Genomic DNA, 24,986 nt, shown 5'->3' with positions numbered 1-24,986 from the left:
GCTGGAAGTTAGCAATTGTGTTTTTGTGCAGTTGGCATTCAGTTTAGAGGTGGTGGGGTGAGTTCCCTGGAGGTGAGAGGTCCAGGGCTTTCCCACACTTCCCTCTAGGTGTCGCATGGTGGTTTGGGGGACCCAGCGAGTGAGAGAGACCTGGGGCCCCTGGGCTGTCATGTGGACCAGTGTTTGTGATTTTAAATTTCTTTTTTGCAGCTTCTAAGATGTGGTTGACAGGTGAGTGGTTAGGGAGGGGACCGTGTGGGAGATGTGCCTACACGGGGCGTCCCTGTAAACGATGCAATTCACGATTGCATCCAACCAAAGCCTCGCACCTGAATGCTAATTTATGTAATTCCTGCTAGGTATGGTACAGTAGGCAAAGGGTGTATGACAGTACACCTGATTGGCTGACTGGCGTCTGCTGGCCAGATAGAGGCAGGATATTGCTCTAGCTGGAAGTTAGCAATTGTGTTTGTTACTAATCGAAATTGCCAAAATCATTTTAGTTTTTACATTTTTTTCACTTCTTCGTCTTAAGTGTCACACCAACATTTTCTATTTTTCTGTGCAACCTGCTGAAATTTCCTTTGCTTCGGTGAGGTCTTGTACACTGCTGAGGAATGGAAAGGTGGAGCAGGTGATCCATTGTCTATACCTCATCATCACTGACATTCTGCAGGATCATCTGATAAGTGTCATTTCCTGCATATTATGACTGCACCTGCCAACTCTTGTAGAAAGTTAGTTCTAAATTGCTGAATTGCTGCCTTTTCCTGGAAATAAGGATTCTGTTACACTTTTTTTCGCTAGAAAAAATATGACAGCCTACTGAAGTTAGAAATGTCTAGCTAACTATTGCTGAAAACTATATTGAGAGCACTCCAATATAATAACATGAGTATTATTTAAAAAAAAAAAGGGTTAGATTGTGTTGCTTTTTGATAACCTCGTTTTATCAAAGCAGTAACCAGATCTGCACCACTTAGGTGAATACATGGGAGAGGTCTGTTTCAGACACCTTTCTTATTCACACATACCAGTTTATTCAATTTGTTAAGTTAAAAATCCCTCTCAGTGCACAAAATATTTTACTGAAATTAAAGATACACACCTGTTTTTTGTTCCTTAAAGAAAATCCACCTTCAGTGACAGTGTATGAATCCACAACTTTTTGTCAAGTTATTTCTCTGTGTCCTTTTGTTCCATACCTGTGTTCTTCTAGCTTGATTGAAGTGTTTGTCTAATGTCTCTTCTGGTCGCATTTCCACCGCAAAGTGATGTAACATTGGAGTTCATCATTTATTCTGCAGACCAATTGGAATCCCACGGATTCGATTTTAATAGGCATTTGAGGATTATCATTGGCCTATTAGTTTGGATGAAAGTGGGTCCTTGGTAGGAAATTCATATATGCCAGTTTTGGAGCCCTGTCATTTGGTAGCAAGTATGGTGCAAAGTGGACATATGAGACAGACATGTACACATTGTTTGAATATTAAGTTACATTGGGAAGGATAACTATAAAAGTTTAAACCAGATTTAAGTACTTTAGTTTACTAAAATATTTTTTACACAGTGTCATATACTGTATATTTAAGTCTCTGAGACAGCGAGTCAGGCAAAAACGGCGCAGGAAATTTGGGCACACCAGATGCCACCATAGACCTTAAAGTGAACCTCCGGACTAAAAATCGACTCAGCAGCACTGAAAAGGCTTTGTGTTTCTTTAACAGTTTCACAGCATCAGAACTTTGTTTCTCTTATACAAGCCTCATTTTTAGCTGCACAGAAGAAAACTGCCCGGGCTTTTTTCCCCTGATGCTGTGCAAAGCATGATGGGATTTCTGATTTTGTTGTTCTCGTTCTGCTGTTTTGGTGCAGTTTTTTTTTTTTTTACATTTTGAATTTGACATTTGAAGCCTAGTGTGTGCAGCTGGGAGGGGTAATACGGACACAGGATAGTTGGAACTGTGTCTCCTGCTCCTTGTCACCTTTCAACCAAAAAGATGGCTGCCCCCATGACAAAGATGGCAGCCCCCATGAATCACAAGCATTTGCCTGTTTTTTTTAAAACAGGGTGGGTAAGAAATTATATTACCTATCTATTGTTATTAACATAACTAATGTAACTTGATGACAGTATGTTTGTTTAGGCTGAAGTTCCCCTTTAATGCAAATTGAGACTATTGCAGCGCTCAGGCAGTAATTTGGCACCATCAAGAGACGGAGCCCAAATTACAATAAAAATAGCGTAATTTGGTCACCAGCAATAGCTGCCAGACAAATTTCGTCTTACCCCAAAGTCCTTGGTGGCTTGGAGGGGGAATAGTAATTAACGCCGCCAGGACTTTTGCGGGAGCAAGTGGAGCCACTTCAACTTTACCCTGTGCCCTATTTTACCGACCCCTTAGTTACATGTACACCTGAGACGGACCTTTTTTACTTATTCAGTTGGGTGGTGTTGGTGATTTATTTGCACCCTTATTGAGGCACCGTAAGACACGGATGACCTTCATGCCCTCTTTGGGAGACACCGATGCAGGAAGGAACTCATTTTCTTTCAACACTGAGACAAGAGTGCTTTGTAGGAGGGGAGGGAGTCATTTTAGTTTTTTCACTCTTCTGTGCTTGAGGCGCTTCCAAATGTTACAAGTCATGTGCGTTGGCTGACTTGGTGGTGGGGGGCTAGGGGCACAAATTCCATACCTTGAATTATATATGAACATTCCTTATCATGAATATGACTTTGTTTAACTTAGGTCCAATGGAACTGAATGTGAATGTGTATATGCATTAGTTATTTATCTGTTTGGCTAATTACATTAGGCAATCACTATTATAATGTATGATAGACTGGCATTGAGGTTGTTGCCTACCCCTCGCTGTTCCTGTATAATTAGCAGGGGTACGCAGACTGCTCAGTTCAAACTGCACATGATCACTAAAATATATTTTTATCTGATTGAATGTCTTCATGATCTATTTGAATATAATGTATGCAGGTTTTTTAGCATAATAATTAAGTATAGTGGTTAATGGAAATTTAAGGTTAGCAATTATGATATAGCTGGCAATTTCCACAAAAGCCATTTCTTTGTAAAACTGACATTTTGATGGAAATGCCCTTTTAGGCCTGAAACACACCAGAGGAGTTTTTCTGAGCGTTTTGAGTTTTTAAATCTGCTGCTAATGTTATCCTATGTGTCTATGCACACTGGAGCAATGAGGTTTTGTAAAAAACCCCATAGCATTACATTGGGAAGAGGTTTTGAAACCTCTAAAAGCTCTTCCCAATGTAATGCTATGGGGTTTTTTACAAAACCTCATTGCTCCAGTGTGCACAGACAGATAGGATAACCTTAACAGCAGATTTAAAAACTCAAAACGCTCAGAAAAACTCCTCTGGTGTGTTTCAGGCCAAAATTATTTTTTTCTCAGCTTCACTCCCATTTTCGTTTGGCATATCTCTGAAATTTTAAGTGGGTTTTTAAGACCTCCACAGAGGTCCCCAATGCCACCCCTTCCTAACCAGGAATGGATTCTGAAACTCTCTGCGCTAGATTATTATCCCAGTCATACAAGACAAAAAGACAATGTATATAGCTTCAATTAGTAAATCAAGGTAATCAATGTTCAGCTATTTCTATGCTTAGATATTTGTTAGACCCCTTACCCGTGCATTAGTCTGCTGCTTAGAGCTATTGAAGCTATATACTTTATAATATCATCTTCCAGGTGACCTCAAATTCTATACCATGTTACCAGTATGTTTGACACATGAAAGATGATCCACAAATCTCAAGTGAGTACTAAAAACTGGCTTCTTTATAACCTTCAGACGGACGCAATTGACAATTGACACGTATAGTCATAGTAGTAACTATGATTAAGGGTAGATTGTCAGCCTGATACGCGTCAGTTGTTTCTGTGGATGTCTTTGTATCCTGTGTCCATCTGAACATAATAAAGAATCTAGTTTTTAGTACTCACTTGAGTTCTGCAGATCTCCTCCTTTCATTTGTCTTGGGGATCTGGCTGCTTCAGTCCAGCATAGGTGAGGACTTTGCAGGGGGTTTGAGCATTTGGACTTCTACTTTCATTTTTATTGATAACACAGTTAGGAATCACCAGTGAACATAATTCGTAATTTACAGTAAACACCATTCAGCGTTGGTGATTTCCACTGGCACAGCTTGAATACGGCAACATCATGCTGGCGACATGGACATCCACAGAAAATGTTCCGGGGAGGAGGCAAAAAAGGGGGGAGGAATAAGCGGGGAGGCGCGCGCAGCAGCGAACATTTGGGGTGGTGCGCGCCAAAAAATAGGGCTACGAAATGGGTGTGGTCATGAACCAGAATGTGGGTGTGGTCGTGGGTGGAGACAAGTTTACATGAACTTAGCAATGGTGGGACATTAGATTAGGACAGTGGTGGCGAACCTTTTGGAGGTCGAGTGCCCAAACTGCAAAGTCACTTTACTATCACAAAGTGCCAATAGCAATTTAAACTAAATACAAACATTTTAACTCATACATGAACATTATGGAAAATCCAAGTTGAAAAGAAACTGTGAAGATAAACAATTTCATCCATCCGACTCCTGAAAAATGTATTCATTTTTTTTAGAACTTCCCAGTTTCGTTTTCTGTTTTAAAAAGCTGAAAAAGTAGGCTCAATGCTATTGTCTCATATGATGATGATTCAGCTTTTTCCATAGTCTCGCAGTTGGCAATCATGTGACCCCAACAAGACAAATTCAGCAATCATGAGGCCCCCCCAACAAGACAAATTCAGCAATAATGAGGCCCCCAACAAGACAAATTCAGCAATCATGAGGCCCCCAACAAGACAAATTTAGCGATCTTTAGGCCCCCAACAAATCATGAGGCCCCCAACAAGACAAATTCAGTAACCATGAGGCCCCCAACAAGACAAATTCAGCAGTCATGAGGCACATAAATAGACAGCATTTCACATAAATAGGCAGAATGCCCCCTTAACATGGTAGACACCTCTCACCTGGCAGCAGTTCCCCAAAATACACTCAATCTGACAGCAGTGGTTCCCCAACAATAGGTAGCCCCAGGTCTATAGGTGTCCCCAGAATAGGTGGCCAGCGGTATAGATGACCCCAGAAAAGGTAGCCAGGGGTAGAGATGTCCCCAGAACAGGTAGCCAGGGGTATATGTGCCCAGTATATGTAGTCAGGGGTATATGTGCCCAGTATATTTAGTCAGGGGTATATGTGCAAAGTATATGTAGTCAGGGGTATATGTCCCCAGTATATGTAGCCAGGGGTATATGTCCCCAGTATATGTAGACAGAGGTATAGATGACCCCAGTATATGTAGCCAGGGGTATATGTGCCCAGTATATGTAGCCAGGGGTATATGTGCCCAGTATATGTAGTCAAGGGTATATGTGCCCAGTATATGTACTCAGGGGTATATGTGCCCAGTATATGTACTCAGGGGTATATGTGCCAAGTATATGTAGGCAGGGGGATATGTGCCCAGTATATGTAGGCAGGTGTATATGTCCCGGTATATGTAGGCAGGTGGCCAGGGTCGGGCAGATGCCCGACGGCTGGCAAGGCTGCCTACTATAGCTCAGTACTGGTTCCTGTTGTCAGTACCTGAGCCCATATTAAATTAACTTTTTCTCCTCAATTTTCTCCTGGGTAATATTTCTACACCTTCTCAATAAAATTCCCTTTAACTACTTTTTCCACCCATACAGTATATCTACATCCTCTTTGACTTTATCAAAGCAACGAGGATGTAGAAATACAATTTTCCCCTTGCAGCACAGCTGTGCACGATCGGGCACACTCCCGTGCGTGCCCTCGCCACTTTTAGCTGCAGTATTAATTGGTGAAAGGGAACCTCGGGCTCTCTCCTCTGCACTCCCCTCCAGCATTGAATAGTGTGTGTGTCTAGGCGGCTGGCAGCGGCAGATCCACATACCTTCCTTGCGTTCCAGTGCGGATGTTTCGTGCCAGAAGCTAGAAAGAGGAACATCGGTGGAACACAAGGAAGGTATGTATCTGCCGCTGCCTGCAGCTTAGACATACACACTATTCAATGCTGGAGGGGAGCGCATAGGGGAGAGCCCGAGGTGAGGGGGGACTGTCCCCCCTCCCCGCCGACGTGCTACCAAGCTCTCCCCTCATGCTGCGACCCCTCCAGCCCTCAAAAACGGCCCTGTGTGTCCCCGGGTGAGCACTCAGAATTTCTGCACGGGGGCCCGGCGATTCCTAGTTACCCCCCTGTCTGCACTCAGCCTGTGATGCCCAATATCCAGGTCCTGGCTGGATGACATCATGGAGGTGACACAGGCTCCTTGCAGCGCCATTTTTTTTAGCGACCTGGGCATGTTGGGGGCTGGAACAAGATTGAACACATCTACAAGTGGTGCAAGGACAACCACCTTGTACTCAATGTAGCAAAAACAGTTGAATTGATAGTGGACTTCAGAAGGCGCCCTCCCACACTCAACCCAGTCTTCATCTAAGGCACCAACGTCTCCAGGGTGTCGAGTGTCCATTTCCTAGGTGTCACCATCACAAATGACTTAAAGTGGGCTGAGAACACCTCCAAGGCCCAGAAGAAGGCTCAGCAGAGGTTGCTCTTCCTGAGGCAGCTGAGGAAATTTGGGATGCAGAGAGAACCGATGACGACTTTCTACACTGCCAACGTTGAGTCTATTCTTTGCTCCTCCATCGCCATCTGTTATGCAGGCACTACCACTAGATTCAAACGCCAGTGAGTAATTAATGCCGCGGAGAGGATCCTCGGGTCACCCCCACCCGCCTCTGGACCTTCTACACACCTCTAGACTGTGGCCCAGGGCTAACAGAATACGGAACAACCCCACCCACCCCGTTAGTCGCTACTTTGACCGCCTGTCATGAAGTCGCTGCCGTAGATCCATACCAACCAAGACCTGCAGACATCTGAACACTTTTTTCCCCCAAGCTGTCCACCTGCTGAACTCGAGCGACTGCCCTCACAAAACCCTCTAGTCTGCACTGCTGCCAAATCGTGCCGTAATCTTGTTAGTTATACTTATGTTGTAATCTTTTCGCTAACTCTTGTTTCTCTCTTCTACTCTATACCTGGAACTGCGTCTAAATGCCTTTTATCTGTATAACAGATTTCCATGCCGTGTGTACTACAAAAAATTCTGTGTTCGATGTCTGTCATACTCGGCGAATAAACTGATTCTGATGTAGTGTAAAAGAGCCCTAATACAAGTCAATGGAAGCATTTTTTTAAACTAAAAAAATCTGAAAACACTCTCCAGTGTGCCTCCAGCCTTAGTCTAGAAACAAGTTTTTCCGAGATTTTATAAAACTTTTTATCTGCTCGTGATATACTTATTTATTAAGATTAGTGAACTACGGTACTTAGTGCCAGTATTGACATGTTAAGGTGCCCATACACTCGTCAGATTGGCAGCAGATAGATAAGAAATGCATCTGATGATCTATCTGATGCGTTTTTAGAACATTTTTTACCAGGATAGAATTCCAATAGATTTCAGTTTGAAATCTATTGAAATTCGATCTGATGGCATTTTTTTGCCATCGGATTTCCATTAAGGCCCGGTTCACATTAGCGGCTGCTATCCGGAATCGCCGTGCCGGAGCCGTGCCGGAGCCGGACCGCATGCGGACCGGACGAAACGGACGCACGGCATAGCAATGAAAGTCTATGCGACCGTTCACATGCGTCCGTTTCGTCCGGACCGGAGCCGGACCGGATCCGGACTCCGGCGTCCGTTCCAACATGCGCTATTTTTTGGTCCGGCTGGTCCGGCTGACGTATCCGGACCGGAGCCGGAATGTTGCATCCGGCCAATGGAAACCAATGAGAACCGGAGAGCGCACAACACACTGGCTATAAAAACCGGATGTTGTACCACACTTCCTATGCTGACTCTATGGTATGGTGGCCATTTTGGATGGGGACCACATGGCACCAGCGTTCACAGAGTGGAGCAGCAGTGACTTCATGCTGGAGCTCTTTGGCAGCAATATGGAGCAGGATCTGTCTGATAGCGAGGGGGTGAGGCCCTACACATCAGAAGACCTCATCCTACAGGTGCAGCAGGTACCAGCCCTGTGGGACAAGGGGGATGCGGACCACAGCAACATCAAAAAATGCAGAGGCCTGTGGAAAAAAATTGCCAAGCTGTATGTGGAGGACTTTGAGCACTTGAGCAAGAGACAGCAAGGCACAGAGGGTATGTTGACTAGAAGTTTTTTGGGGGGGCTTGTGGTTTAAGCTTGTGATGTATTCCACTTTTGCTATGGATTTGTGTCACCCACGTGTTGCCCACCCACCCGTGGCCCACCCACCTGTTCCCCACCCACCTGTACCCCACCTGTGAGGTATCCCACCCACCTGTGATGTATCCCACCCACCTGTACCCCACCTGTGATGTATCCCACCCACCTGTGATGTATCCCACCCACCTGTACCCCACCTGTGATGTATCCCACCCACCTGTGATGTATCCCACCCACCTGTGATGTACCCCACCTGTGATGTATCCCACCCACCTGTGATGTATCCCACCCACCTGTACCCCACCTGTGATGTATCCCACCCACCTGTGATGTATCCCACCCACCTGTGATGTACCCCACCTGTGATGTATCCCACCCACCTGTGATGTATCCCACCCACCTGTACCCCACCTGTGATGTATCCCACCCACCTGTGATGTATCCCACCCACCTGTACCCCACCTGTGATGTCTCCCACCCACCTGTGATGTCTCCCACCCACCTGTGATGTATCCCACCCACCTGTACCCCACCTGTGATGTCTCCCACCCACCTGTGATGTATCCCACCCACCTGTACCCCACCTGTGATGTCTCCCACCCACCTGTGATGTATCCCACCCACCTGTACCCCACCTGTGATGTCTCCCACCCACCTGTGATGTATCCCACCCACCTGTACCCCACCTGTGATGTCTCCCACCCACCTGTGATGTATCCCACCCACCTGTACCCCACCTGTGATGTCTCCCACCCACCTGTGATGTATCCCACCCACCTGTACCCCACCTGTGATGTATCCCACCCACCTGTGATGTATCCCACCCACCTGTACCCCACCTGTGATGTATCCCACCCACCTGTGATGTATCCCACCCACCTGTACCCCACCTGTGATGTATCCCACCCACCTGTGATGTATCCCACCCACCTGTACCCCACCTGTGATGTATCCCACCCACCTGTGATGTATCCCACCCACCTGTGATGTACCCCACCTGTGATGTATCCCACCCACCTGTGATGTATCCCACCCACCTGCGATGTACCCCACCTGTGCACATAAAACATACACAATGACCAATTATTAAACATCAATTTATTGTAAAAAATTAAGACATTTAAAATCACTTAAAAACTTGAAACTCCAAAATAAACACATTTCAACAAAACATATTAAAAACCAAACATTCACCCTCGTCCTGGTGGTGTGGTAAAATAAAGTCTCAGTTGGTCCCTGTTCCGCAGTGACACTACCCTTGGCCTGGTTGCATACCTCCGCAGGGGCATTAGTGGAAGCACATTCGGGGGTTCCGGAGTCTCTCTTTCCTCTTGCCGCACAAAGTTGTGGAGGATGCATGCTGCCTTCACCACGACAACTGCGTTGCCCGGTTTCAGCAGCATGGGCGTGTGGAACACCCTCCACTTTGACACCAGGATCCCAAATGTGCACTCCACCATTCTCCTTGCACGGCTCAACCGAGCATTGAAGTGTAGCTGGCTGGCATCAAGTCCCCTGTCTGGGTATGGACGCATTACATGGTCGGACAGGGCGAAGGCCTCGTCCCCCACAAACACATAGGGGTAGGCCGGTGCCCTTGTCCCAGGCCAGGGTCTGTCACGGGGGAGACGCAGTCTGCCTTCCTCCATCAGCCGGCAAAGGGTCGTACGCTGGAAAATTCCAGAGTCATTGGAACTACCGTACGACCCCACATCCACGTACACAAACTTGTAGTCCGCATCTGCCACTGCCATTAGAACAATGCTGAAGTATTTTTTATAGTTGAAATAATGGCTGCCACTCCCCACGGGTTTCTGAATCCGGATGTGTTTCCCATCCAGTGCGCCAACACAATTAGGAAACTTGCACTCGGTCCAGAAGCCCTGGGCGATCTCCTCCCATTTCGTGGTGTCCGGCACAGGCATGTATCTGGCCCTCAGTCGCGTCCAAAGGATCCTCGAAGTCCTCACGACGATGCCTGCCACCGTGCTCTTCCCAATACGAAATGTGACATGTAGCGATGTATATGTTTGTCCAGTTGCGATGTACCTACAAGAGAAATAATCGAAATCAATTTTTCATGTCGTTACAGGAGAAAGGTTCAAGACAAGGTGGCGCAATATACGTGATGCATACGTGAAATGGCTACGGAAGAAAAAACTTGCCGAACGAAGTGGCAGTGGCGGGGGAAGGCGACAAAAAGACTACCAATTTGCCAAGCAATTGTCTTTCATCAATGCAAGCCTGGAACCTAGACTGTAAGTACCACTACTGTGGGCAGGAACTGAGAGCTCATTTACTACCATGACTTCGGCCATGTATTGCTATAAACTGGCCTCAATTCCCATGGCTAGCGAACTTTTCTCACAAGCTTTATCAAATGTTGGGTAGAAACGGTTGATAAAGTGTTTGCTAGTGTTTGCTAGCTCTGTGAATTGATGCCACATGCTGTTTGGCACACCAATAAATATTGTTTTTATCTACAGGACTGAAGACAATTTGGAGCAAGAGGAACCGACCCAGGAGGCACGGTTCAGCAGTGAGGAGAGCTTGGTGGATGATGACGTCGCCGATGTAACCTATTGCCCCGAGGAGAGGAGTAGGAGGAGGGAGTCCTTAATCCCAGTGCTCTCCTTTGATGATGACTTGGCAGAAGAGAGCTTGGATGTTGAGGTTGCAGGACCGAGTGTGGAAGAAGCTGAACCTCCACAATCGACCGCTATGGAAGCTCCAGGGGAACAAGAACAAAGTGAGGAGCACCGAGAGACTGCAGCACAACCAGCGCGCAGGGCAACCCCGACACAGGCCAGAGGACGGGAAGATGCTGCCACACCACCAGTGAGGACCACCACACCAGTGAGGCGTCGAGGTACCCTCCCCCCAACAAGGAGAGAGACAGAGTCCGAGATGTCCGGGGCTGTCTCCGGACTTCTCGGGATTCTTCAGAGCCACCAAACTCTCATAACCCGGCAGTTGCAAGATGAGGACAGGGGCCATATCATGGAGCAGTACAAGTCCCACATCACTTCACTGCAATGTGAGCTCGACGCTGTACATGGGCACTACAGGGACGAGCTTAAAATGATGCATGAGATGCACAGAGGAGAAATCGACCAACTGCGTGCGCAGCATCATCAGTCGGTGGGCCAGCTGCAGAACATGATGCAGCAAATGCATCAACAAAGCAAGGAACTACTGAAATTGCAGGCACACCCGTGTTTTCACACTGTGATGTCTCTAATACCATATTTGGAAAAGGTGCCTTCCCAAAACCTGATGGCGTGCCATTCCAATTTGCTGGAGGTGATTAAACAGCACATGGACACGCCATTATTGCAACCACCAATTTTTAGACCCCCACAACCAACAGCGGTGCCCACCTGGCAATCATCACAGATGTACACCGGCTACAGAGGCAGTCAATATGGGCCACCGCTGTCAGGGTCCAGCTCATCCACGACCAGCACCCAAGAGAGTCCAGATTTCCAGGCAGCAACTCCCACCTTTTCTAGTAGTGGTGCCGATACAATTTGAAAAAAAAAGTCAAATTGTTCCTGGACATGCTCCTCTGAATACCTCCGATCCTCGGAGGAAGGATACCATCACAGGGCTTTTTAGCCCAACCTTTTCCCTGCCCCATCTCCTTCAACCAAGGTTCAGAGGTGTTCAGATGACCATGTCAGGGAACTTTTGGTTTTGCTGGACTTGAACTTTAGGGCCTGGTGTCCCCGAAAGACACTACCTGGGTCACAACCTTGTGCCTGTTGCACTGCACCTGTAGTCCTGCACCTGTGCCTTTGATTCCTCTTGTTCCTTACTTTGTTGTTCCTAATCACTTGCACAAGACCCTTGGAGCCATGGGTGAAGGACACCTTCACTGGTCGGTGAGAGGCCTAGCCTTTTCACTGACCTGTGTCCTTCATCCATGGCTCAGAGGGTCCTGTGCCAGTGGTTAGGTTTTAGAAGCACTAATAATTTAGGGCCTGGTGTCCCCGAAAGACACTACCTGGGTCACAACCTTGTGCCTGTTGCACTGCACCTGTAGTCCTGCACCTGTGCCTTTGATTCCTTTTGTTCCTTACTTTGTTGTTCCTAACCACTTGCACAAGTCCCTTTGAACCATGTATGAAGGACACCTTGACTGGTCGGTGAGAGGCCTAGCCTTTTCACTGACCTGTGTCCTTCACCCATGGCTCAGAGGGTCCTGTGCCAGTGGTTAGGTTTTTGAAGCACTTCAATTTATTAGGGCCTGGTGTCCCCGAAAGACACTACCTGGGTCACAACCTTGTGCCTGTTGCACTGCACCTGTAGTCCTGCTCCTCTGCCATCGGTTCCTCTTGCTCCTCACTTTGTTCTTGTTCCTAACCACTTGCACAAGACCCTTTGAACCATGGATGAAGGACACCTTGACTGGTCGGTGAGAGGCCTAGCCTTTTCACTGACCTGTGTCCTTCACCCATGGCTCAGAGGGTCCTGTGCCAGTGGTTAGGTTTTTAAAGCACTTCAATTTTAGGGCCTGGTGTCCCCGAAAGACACTACCTGGGTCACAACCTTGTGCCTGTTGCACTGCACCTGTAGTCCTGCTCCTCTGCCATCGGTTCCTCTTGCTCCTCACTTTGTTCTTGTTCCTAACCACTTGCACAAGACCCTTTGAACCATGGATGAAGGACACCTTGACTGGTCGGTGAGAGGCCTAGCCTTTTCACTGACCTGTGTCCTTCACCCATGGCTCAGAGGGTCCTGTGCCAGTGGTTAGGTTTTTGAAGCACTTCAATTTATTAGGGCCTGGTGTCCCCGAAAGACACTACCTGGGTCACAACCTTTTGCCTGTTGCACTGCACCTGTAGTCCTGCTCCTCTGCCATCGGTTCCTCTTGCTCCTCACTTTGTTCTTGTTCCTAACCACTTGCACAAGACCCTTTGAACCATGGATGAAGGACACCTTGACTGGTCGGTGAGAGGCCTAGCCTTTTCACTGACCTGTGTCCTTCACCCATGGCTCAGAGGGTCCTGTGCCAGTGGTTAGGTTTTTGAAGCACTTCAATTTATTAGGGCCTGGTGTCCCCGAAAGACACTACCTGGGTCACAACCTTGTGCCTGTTGCACTGCACCTGTAGTCCTGCTCCTCTGCCATCGGTTCCTCTTGCTCCTCACTTTGTTCTTGTTCCTAACCACTTGCACAAGACCCTTTGAACCATGGATGAAGGACACCTTGACTGGTCGGTGAGAGGCCTAGCCTTTTCACTGACCTGTGTCCTTCACCCATGGCTCAGAGGGTCCTGTGCCAGTGGTTAGGTTTTTAAAGCACTTCAATTTTAGGGCCTGGTGTCCCCGAAAGACACTACCTGGGTCACAACCTTGTGCCTGTTGCACTGCACCTGTAGTCATGCACCTCTGCCATCGGTTCCTCTTGCTCCTCACTTTGTTCTTGTTCCTAATCACTTGCACAAGACCCTTGGAGCCATGGATGAAGGACACCTTGACTGGTCGGTGAGAGGCCTAGCCTTTTCACTGACCTGTGTCCTTCATCCATGGCTCAGAGGGTCCTGTGCCAGTGGTTAGGTTTTTGAAGCACTTTAATATTAGGGACTGGTGTCCCCGAAAGACACTTGGGCAGCTATGCCCTGCAACTCTTCCAGCACAAAGTTGGTGGTTGGTGTTCCTTAAAACTGACCGGGCTATACCATAGATATGTTATTTTTTTGTCTTCCATGTTGGAAGAATGTTTCCATGTTGGAAAGTGGTTGTTTTTGCAATAAAAAAATGTGTTTTTACATACCTCAGTGTGATGAGTAGTTGTTCTTGTGGTGTGACTGCTCTCCTGAACGTGGTATCCTTCTTCCTAAGGTCATCCTTCACCATCTCCAAAAGGGTATCAAACCTGTCAGGAGATGGAAAGGAAGAAGCTGTAAAGTATGTTGTGGGACAAGGTGTTGGGTGGAGGATGGGGGAGGTGTGTTTACAGAGGTTTGGGAGTGTTGTGGAGGGTGGGGGTGTAGTGGATAGCTAGGTATACGGGGGTGTGGGGGTCAGGGTGGTGTGTTTAGCTAGGTATACAGGGATGAGGTGTTGTGGGGGTGAGGGTGGGGTGTTTAGGAATGGTGGGGGTTGGTGTATTTAGGCCTATATACTTACAGGGGAATAGACATCCGAGTGTAGCTGTAGAACTTCTGTGGGTGTCGTCTGAGGTCCCGGTAGAGGGCCTGGAACTCTCCCTTCCTCTGCCTCCTGGCTAGTAGAGGGTGCACCCACCATCTCCTGCGAGGAGCACGCCTTCTCCCCACATAGTAGTAGGTAAACAACAGGAAGGAGAGAATTCCCAGGTAATAAGCGTAAAAAATGACTGGATCCATGGTCCCAACTGCTGTCTCTGTATCCAAGGATGGTCTCCACACGTCCAGCTGTCTCCAACAATGACCCCAGAGCTTCTGCTGACCTCCCAGAACCCCAGGTATTTATACAGGTTGTTATCTCTTTAAGAATCCGGATCCGGACCGCAACCGTGTTCATACCGCACGGAAACCGTATGCAACCGGACCGGATCCGGACCGGATCCGGACAAGAACCGTACGGTTCAGGTCCGATCCGGCTCCGGTGCGGTCCGGACATCCGGTGCGGTTTTTGCAAAACCGCAAGTGTGAACGGGGCCTAAGGCCAATGCAAACTGATAAGCAATCTCATCAGATCGACCTAAATTTTCCACCCTGCAAGTTCGATGGAAATCCATCGAAATCGATCGAAATCGGCCGTCGATCGGTCGATTGGCCAACCGATTTGCAATCGATCGATCGATAGATCGATCGGGATCAATCGGTCGGCCAGAAAATCGGCTGAGTGTATGGGCTGCTTTAGAAACAATTGCTCTGACTTTTATCACAATGGAGACAAATGTACAGACTACTGTGATTATTATCTGATTACAATTTTGCTAAAAAATCTGACATTTTTATTCTGCTGCACGCCAAAATGTTTCAGTGACATTTATTGGCAAGCGTCTGTGTCATTATGTTAATTACACTGCATGCGGCCTAATGTGTACGGAATGTGCATTGTGTCTGCAGGATTTTACTGCATACACCAACCAGGGCACTGCATCTCTGTCACCTTCACACGTCTATATACACCATATAAGAGACAGAAATAGCAAAGACCATTTGTCACTGTAAAACAGAAAATAGGACAGAGAGGAGAATATGTAAATGCATAAGCCACATGAACGGGAGAGTAAGTGACACAGAAAGAAGACAAAGCAGTCTGATTCATGGGAGCACTTGGAGATATTGGAAAGAGACTGGGAGATTTTTCATGGACTTAATACAAAAAATGATATGTTTACTCAAAAAGAAGCTCTCTAGTAGACTACCGCAATGCTGCTTACCGTAACTCTTTTTTTTCAAGTACCAGATTTGGTGTCATTTATTTATTTTAGAAGATAAGTTTTGTGCAGAGAAAATAGTACTCCACAACAAAGCGAAAGATATGCTTTTTTTAAATAATTCATATATCGGTAACTCAATTGCTGAATTATGATGCTTGGGAATATTTGAAGACAGTGCATGTAAACCACTTACACAGCTAGCATTCTAGCTAGTAGTCACTCATTATGCCTGTGTTAGTTGTTTAAAGGGATACTGTAGGGGGGTCGGGGGAAAATGAGCTGAACTTACCCGGGGCTTCTAATGGTCCCCCGCAGATATCCTGTGTTGGCGCAGCCACTCCCCAATGCTCCGGCCCCGCCTCCGGTTCACTTCTGGAATTTCTGACTTTAAAGTCAGAAAACCACTGCGCCTGCGTTGCCGTGTCCTCGCTCCCGCTGATGTCACCAGGAGTGTACTGCGCAGACACAGACCATACTGGACCTGCGCTGTGCGCTGTTGATGACATCAGCGGGATCGAGGACACGGCAACGCAGGCGCAGTGGTTTTCTGACTTTAAAGTCAGAAATTCCAGAAGTGAACTGGAGGCGGGGCCGGAGCATCGGTGAGCGGCTGCACGGGCACAGGATGTCTGCGGGGGACCATTAGAAGCCCCGGGTAAGTTCAGCTCATTTTCCCCCGACCCCCCTACAGTATCCCTTTAAGTGCCCAGCTGAAGGTGTGTGCTATTTTTTAGACCTCTAGACAAGGATAATAAAACAGCATTTTGAAGAGTGTCTGTGTCAAACTGATACAATCATCTTCAATTTGAAATGCTTTTATATGAGTGGCGCCTAGTTAAAGGACACTTAATTATTTCCTTTTAACCTCCCTGGCGGTGTAGTTCTGTCTGGATTTATGGGTCTAAAAGCGGTACATTTTTTAAAGAATTTTAGGCCTCAAATTCTTAAGTCTTAACTCACCAAAATATATCAGAATAAAGGCCTGGTAGACATCCTGCATATAAATAAATAACTGTAACACAACATTTTTGAAATAATTAAATTTACAAATAAAATTAAAAAATAGTGATACTGTACAAATAAGGCACCAGACTATACAGTGTGTACATATAGAAGCATGATACCTTCCGGACTTTATACCCTTTGCTATCTGTCTTAGGCGGCAGGCAGAGGATAGTCAAAATCCAGGCCGAGGTTGGTCCAGGCAGCAGGCAGAGAGAAGTCAAAACCCAGGCAGAGGTGGGTGCAGGCAGAGTTGTCAAAACCCAAGCAGAGGTGGGTGCAGGCGATCGGCAGAGAATAGTCAAAATTCAGGCAAAAATTGGTAATAGTAAGGCAGTAACACTTAGCTTAGAAGCAGTTGGGAACCAAATTGGTATATTGTTAATATCCTGTGCTTTCAAATGAGCTTATCTGCCATCTCTGCCATGGCAGTCAGGTGACACAGGGTAGAGATCAAAATAGAAGTTGTGATTAGAGACAAATGAGGAGGAATTAGAAAGGCTAAACTCTATATACATGCAGGCAGCATTTCTGTCTGTTTACCTTCTGTCCTGTGCAGCAGATCGGATCCAGATGGGGGGATCAGACAGGCTAAATTCTATATACATGCAGGCAGCAGCATTTCTCTCTGTTTACCTTCTGTCCTGTGCAGCACATCGGATCCAAATGGTGGAATCAGACAGACTAAACTCTTGACATAATGTACATACAGGCTGCATTTCTCTGTTTCTTTCTGTCCTGTGCAGATCGGGGTCCAGAGGGGGAATTAGACAGGCTAAACTCTCCACATATGTACAGGGCCCATTTCTCTATGTTTTCCTTCTGCCCTGTGCAAAAGTTCATTACCGCCAGGGAGGTTAAACAATACCAGTTGCCTGGCTGCCCTGCTGTTCTCTTTAGCTGTAGTAGTGTCTGAATCAGTAAATCCAGTCAGACTTCAGTCAGAAGCATTTGATCTGCATGTTTGTTCAGGTTCCATGGCTAAAAGTATTAGAGGCACAGAGGATCAACAGGACAGCCAGGCAATGTGCATTGTTTAAAAGGAAATAAATATTTCAGCCTCCAAATGTCTGTCATGTCAGGTGGCCTTTATACGATTAGCTGGAGTAAGTGGATTACCTTTATTTTGGAGCATCTATATATTTTATTTTAAACTCACTGAAAGCACTTTTTTGTAGAAGTGGTAAAATATCTTCTTTCTTTCTTTCTTTCTTTCTTTCTTTCTTTCTTTCTTTCTTTCTTTCTTTCTTTCTTTCTTTCTTTCTCTATATATATTTTGTTCTTTTTTTTTTTTTAGTCCGTTCCTTCTTTCTTTTGTTCTTTCTTTCTTTCTTTTGTTCTTTCTTTCTTTTGTTTGTTTGTTCTTTCGTTTGATGTTTCTTTGGATACATGGACATAACTGCTCTTCAAACATATCCTGCACCCTTCCTGCACAGCCTGCACAGGAGCGGTGCAATACCAGTGGTAAAGTCCTCAAGTTGGGATAACACTAGCTATATATTCTATCTGCTGTTCCTTCACTGTCTGCTAGATTTTTTTCACCCAATCAAAGTATGCCGTAGCAAGCACAATGAAAATGTCTGCTTTTATTATGCAGATCTGTGCTGCCTGCAGTGAAAGAAAATGGAGCTAAAAAGGAGATGGAAATTTCTGCTTTTCTGAAAGTCAAGTGCTAAAAACTCACCCACGGGCTTCAGCCTCTCCACCTGCACTACCTGTGCTCTGACCTTTGTCTAGGTCAGGAGAATAAGTTTTAACTGTAAAGCTTTTATGGAGCGCTCTTTTGTGGCCTTCTCTGAAATGTATATTACGTGATGGGAATAATTGTCAGTATGTGCACGTTGGACTATTAGCTTCTTGTTAAAAAATATATCTATTTGTTATGTACAGTGTATTGCAAGCATTTAGCAATAGCAATCTGGGTTTGTTGGTTTCCTTGAAAGACAACCGAGGTAACATGTGCCATGATGAGCTAGACGTGTGTATGACAGTGCCAAGCATACAAATAACGAGGCTGTGTTCCTTTTTTCTTCCTCTGCCTGAAAGAGTTAAACATCAGGTATGCAAGTAACAGTTTCTATCCCTGAGTCAGGACTGGGTAAGACTATAGCATAACCCTCACTGATAAGTAAGCACAGCCATAAAACACTTTCCTGGCAGTAAATGGCTTCTGAGAGCAGGAAGGAGATAAAAAGGGTCAATAGTTCATAGATTTCAGCTCTAGCATACTTCAGTGAAGGTGTCATTGAGCAGAGACAATGAAACAGTAAAAACTTAAAAACTAGATTTAAATATAAAATAAAACTGTGGGAGATCTTAAAAAGTCATTTTTAGGAGAAGGAAGATAGATACAATTTTTTTTTCTCATGAGTTTTTCTTCACCTCGGATGTCCTTTAATTGCCTATTTCTGCTCTAGTGATGGCCAGCAGGGGGAGACCTATATGTTATGTTGCCTAGGTGCCCATTTCATGTTAATCCTGCATAGTTCTGTGGTTTCCTGTCAAGAAGCATTGAGCTGAAGGGCAGTGCATAGTCCTTAGTATCCCTGTATATGCCTGTCCTGTTTTTCTGTATAGACAGGGGGGTCACACAGACAGCAATAACAGACAGGAAGTGCACACAGACAGCAATAACAGACAGGGGGTTCACACAGACATCAACAACAGGCAGGGGGTTCACACAGATGGCAAGAACAGACAGGGAGTGCACACAGACAGCAATAACAGACAGGGGGTTTACACAGACATCAACAACAGGCAGGGGGATCACACAGACAGTAATACCAGACAGGGGATCACGCAGACAGCAATAACAGATGGGGGATCACACAGACAGAAATAACAGACGGTGGGTTAACATTGCAGGGCTGCCTGTCACACTACACATGCCTGACAGTGCAGCTGAACAGACACTGCCTGCAGAGTCCTTGCTCCATATACTGCTCCCTTCTCGCTGTGCAGACCTAATCTACATACCTTTCATGCCACACTGACTATACTCCCCATCCTGCAGATCTGCTTCACAAGAGTCAGAGGGAAAAAATCAGTCCCAGTCACCAAGTCTTCGACTCTCGTGCAGTTCCAGCCCCACCCTCCTCAACATACTCAGCATACTTCCCCCTCTCTGCAGAGCCTTTAGAGCTCAGTGTACTCTCGCCTGGAGCTCCCCCTAGTTCGCCGGCGAACGGTTCCCGGCGAACTTCCGGGGTTCGCGACCACGGAGAACTGCGAACTTCACTGGAAGTTCGATTTGCCCCCATAGTGCATCATTAGTGTCAACTTTGACCCTCTACATCACAGACAGCAGGCACATTGTAGCCAATCAGGCTATACACCCTCCTGGAGCCACTCCCCCCCCCCCTTATAAAAGGCAGGCAGCGTCAGCCATTTTACTCACTCGTGTGCCTGCAGTAATTAGAGAAGGGACAGCTGCTGCAGACTCTCAAAGGAAAAGCTTAGTTAGGCTCTTGTAGGCTTCTTAGCTTGCTCCTTGCTGATTCTTATTGCTAAAAAAGCACAGTTCAGAGGGGGAGCCAGAGAGGAGTTGGAGAAGACGAGTTGCTGAAAGAAGCAGGGGGAGCTCATCATCAGAAAGAGCTGGTGGCGGTGTCCGGCGCCAGCCAACATGCCCTTCAACGTCAGCTGCTGATGCCACCATAGTGCCATCACCCCAGGGGGGCTCAGCGGTTTGGAAATTTTTTAGTGGGTCGACGGTAGGTCAGAGAAATACCATCTGTTCTCTCTGCCTTCAAAAATTGAGCCGTGGAAAGGCCAACACCCACGTAGGGACAACTGCCTTACGAAGGTACCTGCAGAAAAGGCACAAACTGCAATGGGAAGAGCACCTGAGCAAATGCAGCACACAAAAGCAAAGCCACCCTCCTTCTCCTCTTCCTCCTTCAGATGCAGCATCTTCAGCCACTTTCTTCCTTGCACCTTCACAGCCACCCTCCTCCACTCCGCCTCTGTCCTTGAACGGTTCCTGCTCCTCTGCCCACAGCAGCCAGGTGTCCGTGAAGGAAATCTTTGAGCGGAAGAAGCCAATTTCTTCCAGTCACCCCCTTGCCCGGCGTCTGACAGCTGGCTTGGCGGAACTGTTAGCTCGCCAGCTGTTACCATACCAGCTGGTGAACTCTGAGGCCTTCCGTCAATTTGTGGCCATTGGGACACCGCAGTGGAAGATACCAGGCCGCAATTATTTCTCTAAAAAGGCGATACCCAAACTGTACCATGAAGTTGAGAGGCAAGTGGTGTCATCTCTGGCACACAGCGTTGGGTCAAGGGTCCATCTGACCACAGATGCCTGGTTTGCAAAGCACTGTCAGGGCAGGTACATTACTTATACAGCAAATGGGTATTATACTTGGATGTGCAGTGGTGGTAGCCAGTTCTCAGGCTCCCACTCTGGACTGGAATCGAACCCTGATTCCCTGGCCATTACCCGTGGTGACTCACATTGGCAGAGTTGCCCACCATAAAAGATTCTCGTTGCAGGTACTGAACAGCAAGCAGAACAAGTATTTTAAAAAAATAGATGTAAGCTTTAACAATGGTAAAGAAAGAACCATTGAAAGTTAAGGCAGTCAGACATTACCTGACATCACTGAGTGAGGAAGAGCACTCTGGCCATGGAGTGCACCAGTCCAGCACGGCCGTCACTACGCAATCAGCTGTTTGAGGTGCGTTACACAGTGAGTTTGGTGTGTCAGTGTGAAGCAGTACTCTAATTACACGCCCTGATTGATGTATACACGTGCAAGATGTTTTAACACACTTTAGGCCTGCAATTTAGCATTCAATGTGATTTCTGCCCTCAAAACGCTGCTTTGCGTCCAATCTAGATTTTTCCCCAGGACTTTTGGCATCCATCCCACTCCGCCATGCCCCCCTCCAGGTGTTAGATCCCTTGAAACATCTTTTCCATCATTTTTGTGGCCAGCATAAGTGTTTCTAGTTTTCAAAGTTCGCCTCCCCATTGAAGTCTATTGCGGTTCGCGAAAGTTTGCGCGAATTGAACAATTGGAGAAGGTTCGCGAACCTAAAATCAGAGGTTCGGGCCATCTCTACTCCTCTCTAATCTCTCCCCTGGCCGGAATGAGCAGCTGTGACTGTGTGTATCCACTATAGGGACACACACCAGATAGCTAAGGCAGCACAACACGAGTGCTGGCATGGCGCCCATGGTGCAGGGAGGCGCCCATGGCACTAGCCATGTCTACACCCCTCTATATACGTCACTGCTGCCACAAAAAATATTTCAGACAGTAGATCAGACTTAGGGATGCAATAAAAAACTACAAACTACACCAAGGTGACCACTAAATTCGGTCATCACCAGCGCCTCTTCTGGACACACCTATATTAGACAGAGTCTGGTCTTCGACAAGGTGCTCTTAGCAAGATTTCTCACTTGAGGAGTCAAAATAATAATCAGAAAAGTTGATCAGAAGCCAATGACCTCTCATGGAAAGCTTCAGAAACACCTGAAATTAGAAGATACAACTATTTAAAAAAAATTTAAAACAGGAAGTAATGCACTTAACAAACATGCCCTTTATTTACAAGACCCCACTGCTGATGAAAAAACTTTCTTAATAAGAATCTGCAAGGGTGGAAATTTCAACAAGATGATGATCCCAAGCACACAGCCGAGGAAACACTCAACTTATTTCAGAGAAACAAAATAAAGCCCATCACCAACTTTAATCCAATTGAAAATCTATAGAAAGATCTGAAGATCAGAGTTCATAGAAAAGAGACCCCAGGTGACCTTAAAGAGAAACTCCAACCAAGAATTGAACTTTATCCCGATCAGTAGCTGATACCCCCTTTTACATGAGAAATCTATTGCTTTTCACAAACAGACCATCAGGGGGCGCTGTATGACTGATATTGTGGTGAAACCCCTCCCACAAGAAGCTCTGAGGACCGCGGTACTTTTGGCAGTTTGTTACAATGTAACAAGGTTCACAGACAGGAAATAGCTGTTTACAGCTGTCTCCAAAAGCCAAAACAGCTAGCAGCAGATACATAACCTGCCCACAGTAAAAATGGTCACCATGCAATAAATGTCAGAATGTAAATCGGGGAGACTAAAGATTTTACACTGAGCAAACACTTACTAAATCATTTATACATAATTATTGTAAAAATGAAGCACTTTTTTTATTACATTATTTTCACTGGAGTTCCTCTTTAAAGGGACACTATCGATTAACATGTTCTTTTCAATTGAGATAGGAAATGTGTTGGGAAGTGCTGCTAAGTACTGGTGTATATATTTCACTGCTTATCTATTTGTTTACTGCTATCTATTTCCTTTTACTTATTTCTGACAACAGTCTGCTGAAATTCTCACGGCAGACTTAGCCATGAGGGGAGGGGGGAGATTCCCTCACAGTGTATCTGTTAACTCTGTGTGCAAAGAGCTCAGTCAGAGACAGGCAGAGCTTTCTCTCACAGAGAGCAGAGGAAATGTATCTTATGTGCAACATAAACATTTGTAATTCTGTAGTGTGTGAAACCTGATACCTGTTTTCAAATAATCTGCTTATAGTACACTGTTCTTAGCATGTCAGACTGCAGAGATACTTACAGATTCATACCTCTGCAAATGAGACATTCCAAACATAGCTAAAATCTACACACAATAAATTAAAGCTTTTGCCTCTGATATTTAACATGAATAGTAGGAAAATGTTAACACAGCTACTTAGACATTATTTGTAAGTTGTCATTTTAGAACACTTGGGCATTGATAATATTCCTTTAAGATTTACAAAACAGTTTTGTGGAAGAATGTGCCAAAATCACTGCCGAGAAATGCATTCATCTAGTTTCTCCATACAGGAGGTGTCTTGAAGTTGTCATTGCCAACAAAGGCTTTTCTGCTGAGTATTAAACATGTTTTAGTGAGTTTGGTACTTATTTACTTGGGTTGTTACTGACATCTGGTGTATATTTCACGTCAGTGAGCCCTATTAGAAATATAATTGCTGAGTGTCCAATACTTATTTTCCCCTTTGTATCACTAAACATTTAGTGGCAGAGGAGCTGTGGATCACTACTTTAGGGTAATTACTGAAGACGATTGAAAAGCTGATCACCACTGTACAAAGACAGATCCACCCACTTATAAATGTGGTGACTGTAAATGGGATGATCCATTTCTAAAAATATGATACAAAAAGTATTGCTCTGTTAGCAGATTGATTCTTCTTTATAAACAGGTCTCTTATATATCAGTCATCTGATCACTATATCCTCCATTAATTCCCCTAAGAAAAAAATCTATCAAATAAAGCGATCATCTCCAGCCCTGTGACCGTGGTATGTAGTGCAGTATGGATTATAAAATACATACCAGGAACTTAACAAAATTTTCAGTCTTAGTTCTGTAACAAAATTTTCAGTCTTAGTTCTTCTATCCTATAAGTTCCAATACCTGTTTTAATGTGGTCTGGATTACTACAGCTTTTTTGAGTTGCACTGTCTCTGTAATATATCAAATCTTCTTTTCTTTGTCAAGCTTCGTCAACCCATAGAGGGATGGGCTGCCTCAGTTGTAATGAATACAAGTTATGCACACCCCCTGCAGGCTCTGTGTGCTCTGTTTACTCCTCACAGACAGCATCTCTGCTCTCTGTTTCAGCTTGTCTGTTATGCAGTTTGTGAGGCTGAGGGGGGAGGGAGCTGCCTGTCACATGCTGAGAAACTGTGAGAATCCCAGACTGGAAGGCAGATAATTCACTATGTAATAAAAACTTGTAGTATACTGTAACATGAAATATACATATAAGTGTGTGTGTGTGTGTGTGTGTGTGTGTGTGTGTGTGTGTGTGTGTGTGTGTGTGTGTGTGTGTGTGTGTGTGTGTGTGTGTGTGTGTATATATATATATATATATATATATATATATACACACACACACACACAGAGGGGCTGCAGCACACAACATAAAGCAGTGACAGGGGCTCTTGGTTACGCTTTAACACATTTAAACTCACCAAATGTGCCAAAGTGCCCCCAATCTGGTGAGTCCTACTCTAACCAGGCAAAAATGCTAGTTTTTATTATCGTTCTAGTGGGAACCATGCCAAAAGCCCAAGGGTCAACTAAATGGGAGAAAGGAAATTAAAAACACCTCACCTTCTTTTAACTACTGACTTAAAGTGGTCTAACACCCAGCATTTCAACTTTGCTTTAAAAGATTGCTTACAGCTTATAAACTATTATGCCAGATTTTTTTTTTAGCAGAAATTCACTGAATGGATTAAACATGACATTTTAGTGGTGCATTTAGCTAGAAATGCTCC

General features: G+C 45.7%; 1 protein-coding gene across 1 annotated transcript in view; it reads left to right on the top strand.

Annotated features, from left to right (window-relative positions):
• TSPAN4 (tetraspanin 4) overlaps positions 1-24,986 on the top strand; it is a 406,664-nt gene that overhangs the window by 99,706 nt on the left and 281,972 nt on the right. The window lies entirely within an intron of this gene.

The sequence above is a fragment of the Hyperolius riggenbachi genome, chromosome 11 (assembly GCF_040937935.1).
Source record: "Hyperolius riggenbachi isolate aHypRig1 chromosome 11, aHypRig1.pri, whole genome shotgun sequence".
Classification (NCBI taxonomy): domain Eukaryota; kingdom Metazoa; phylum Chordata; class Amphibia; order Anura; family Hyperoliidae; genus Hyperolius; species Hyperolius riggenbachi.
The sequence above is the reverse complement of the archived record's forward strand: the minus strand, read 5'-3'. Positions and strand labels throughout refer to the sequence as shown.